At 48.0% G+C, this 3,445-nt stretch overlaps 1 pseudogene; it reads right to left on the bottom strand.

The window, feature by feature from the left end:
* Nucleotides 1-2,444: 2,444 nt before the first annotated feature.
* On the bottom strand, nucleotides 2,445-2,597 carry LOC111814157 (annotated as a pseudogene).
* Between the last annotated feature and the right edge of the window lie 848 nt (nucleotides 2,598-3,445).

Consider the following 3,445-nt stretch of genomic DNA (forward strand, 5'->3'; position numbering starts at 1 on the left):
TTCTTGCTATAGAAGGAAAAAGTACCGATAGGAAGAGTCCTCCACTTCCTGGGCTATGGGGAAACTGGAGATCAAGTTGCTTATGGGATCCAGTGATTTTAGAAAACACTTTGGCATTTCCTACCAGTTTATACTCATTTTGCCTTATGGGCTGGCGTCACAGTGGCAGGTATTTAACAAAATGAGTGGACTACAGAGACAATATCCATCACTGGCACCAACTATAAGTAGCCAAGACATCATTTCCTGGATAAGCAGATTAAGCAAGTAGCTGGTGATCGGCACGATGGAGTATTACTCAGCCATGAAGATGAATGAGCTACGAAATCGTGAACAGACACAGTAGACCATCCGGTGCACAGTGTTTTCCCTAATACTAAGACTTTTGTCAAGCAAAACTTATTTACCTTTTTAAAAAGCCAGAGGCACAGCTGGGCCACGGTGGGGTTACCTAGCTCCCTGGGGGCCACGGTGCAGGTTGGAGGAGGACACGCTTGTGTTTGTACCTGCTCTGCTTCCTGACAGCTAACGGCCCTAATTGCACCCTGTGGAGCCAGGTGTCTTACTGAGGACTCATTTTGGGACACTGAGTGCAGGGAGCACTGGCGTCTCCACCCATCTCCACCCTCCGTAGGTTCTTGTTCTGAGTTAGCTGTTAGGCCAACACATCCCATTATACCCTTGCAATTCACTCCTATTTGTATACTAGGGAGGATCCATGCTTGGAACAAAGCTGGAGAGTATTAACTCATCTGGCTCTCAAGGCCTCTGCTGTCTTTGTTAACATAGCCCTTCCCGAGAGAGAGGGGCAAGGTGGGATCAGAAATGTGGTGAATGCTTTGTTGACAATCCGCATGCCGAAGGACACATTGCCAGGAGTCCTCGCCGAGACCGCGCCTCTGGCTGTGAGCACACTGTCGCAACTGCTCTTCCCACTTTCCCAAGTGGCTCTGGAATCCTCTTTCTTGAGGGTCGGCAGTGGCTCTCTTCGGATGGTCTCAGTTTCCCGAGTGGCTTCAAGGAGTTATTGTATCACACCAGGGAGGACCCCGACGTTGCGAGGTGCCAGACCTGATGGCAGCGTGGTGAGGGAGCCGTGATGAGCCTCCTTCCTGTTGGGTGGCCTGGCAGCTCCATTCACCGATTTTATCGTACTCAGGGAGGACCGCAAGAGAGAGCACTGCAGAGAGGCTTCAGGACGGATACGAGCGCTGCGCTGCATGTGCTCACAGCGAGTGCAAGTGCTCGGGGCATCCCCGGCAAGGTGTCTTCCGCTGCAAAGCATTTGGCAAATTCACATCCTCGTGTGTATGTTGGTCTGTGCTCTCTGCTGGCTGCAGAGCTTGCTCTCTTGACAGCAGACTCTGTGTCCTTGCTCTGGCATCCACGCACGGTGGACCTACTGTGCTTGCTTCCTGCTTGACTGAACCATCTGAATTTCCAACACACTATAAAAGTATGTGAATATTTTGAAAATATGCAGTACATAGATTGTTAACAGCCAGACAGTTCAATTAATAGTTCAAAAATTAAAAGAGTCCCTTCTCTGTCTACAGACACACACACACTCTCACACACACACACACATGCCTGAGTCTCTCCAAACACCACCTGCATGCAATGGGGTTATCTTTATGGATGGATATTGGGGCACCTGCCCAGTTCTTGCCCTTGTGGTATGGCCCCAGCTTTCCCTGTGGGTCTTGGCACCTTGCAGCCACCATGTCTCAGGGATGTTTTGGCCCTACAGCCTCTCTGAAGGGCACTGTGTGCCCAAGGTATCCAGTACACACATGAAGGGGTGTTACCCGAGAACACTTGTGGTCTCATGTTTCTTAGGTTGTCTGCTGCTTGGCTGTTTTCTCCAGTCAGGTGAAGAACACACCCAGAGTCGTGGAGTTTTCCCTTTTTCCCTGAGCTTCACGGGTGCCACTTTTCCTTCTGAGGCCGGCCGGGAACTTCAGCCCCCCCGTCCCCCCCCCCGTCATTGCTCCTCCACCTCTTTCTACCAGACCTGCTCACCCATGTCCTAGGCTATCAACCATCTGCCCTTTTCTGGTCTTAAAAATCTGTACAAGCTGCAGGAAGGGATTTCCTAGTCATACCCATGGTGTTGAAATAGACTGCTTTTTTTTTGTACTTTTTTTTAGGGAGGGGTCTACAGGGTGACCAGGGTCTCACTACTGGATCAGACTCATAGTGATCTGCCTGTTTACAGCCTCCCAAGAGCTGGGATTACAGGTGCGCGCCACCACGCTCAGGCTCCCTGTTTTAAATTATTAAATATTATGAGGAGTCACTCCTGGAAATGATTGTAAAATATTTCTTTTTCAATTAAGTGAGAAAATTATGTTTTTGATGTCAAATTGTCTTGGAGCACCTAGGTTCAACTTCAATTCCATTCAATTGGCTATTTATTTACTCCTTTATGCATTTATTTTTAACAGGGGAAAGCACAAACGTATCCCGCCCACCAGTTATGCAGTCATTTCCCCACTTGGGGAAGCTGCGGGGTCAGCACATCCCAAATGCAGAGAGCAAGCCTTGCCCTGGGAAGCCACCTTCACGGTCACGGTGTGTCCCCATCAGGTAAGTTATATTTAGTTAGCCAATAACTAAAGTTTTTACATCTGTATTCATAGTTGTTACAATAAATGCCAGTTTATCACCACTTATTTTAGGGTCCCACTTGATGTAAAAAGTGAAATTGGCATGCCAGGCTCTCTTCTGTTTTCTACTTTTCATAATATAGAATTATGTTTTTAATTAGTAAGAATTAAATATGATGGCCAGCAAGATAGCTGAGAGGACTGTTTGCGTAGGCAAGCGCAGGGGCTGGGACTCGATCCCCTCACCACATGCTGCGCTGGCCCTGCCCCCAGATGTGTTGAGCCAGCCACCGAGGCTGGGTGTGGTGGCGCATGCCTGTAATCCCAGTGCTGGGGAGGCTGAAAGCAGGAGGATTATTACCAGTCTGAGCTGCATAGCAGGGCCCTGTAAAGCACATAGAAAAGAAAGAATTAAACATGAAGTCCTCAAGGCCCAGGGATTTGGGTGGCAGAGGGAGGTTGTCAGGAGCATCTTAACTTCTTTAGTTACCTCACTCCAGCTGTACTGTAGCTTTGCCACAGTGCTGTCTTTCTAAACCTGGTTGTTTTGTCAAGGTCTCCAAGTTAGGACCTTTCATTGGTTGATAGCATTTGGCTGGTACTGAGGTTCTTCTAGGTCGGCAGTTACCTTGTTGTTTCCACTCGTCAGCTCCTGTGTACATCTTTCCCTCCATCTCTCCCGCCCTCCTTCTCTTCTCCTTTTCCTTCTCTCCTCTTTCACTTGTTCTTCCTCCCCTTTCTCCTTCTTAGTGGAGAAAGTATTCATTTATAATTACACAATTATGTGGAGTTAAAATGATACTATAATTAAATAATATCTGCAAAAGATGTAGAAC

This window comes from Octodon degus, unplaced genomic scaffold, assembly GCF_000260255.1.
Source record: "Octodon degus isolate 3935 unplaced genomic scaffold, OctDeg1.0 scaffold00275, whole genome shotgun sequence".
In the NCBI taxonomy this organism is placed as follows: domain Eukaryota; kingdom Metazoa; phylum Chordata; class Mammalia; order Rodentia; family Octodontidae; genus Octodon; species Octodon degus.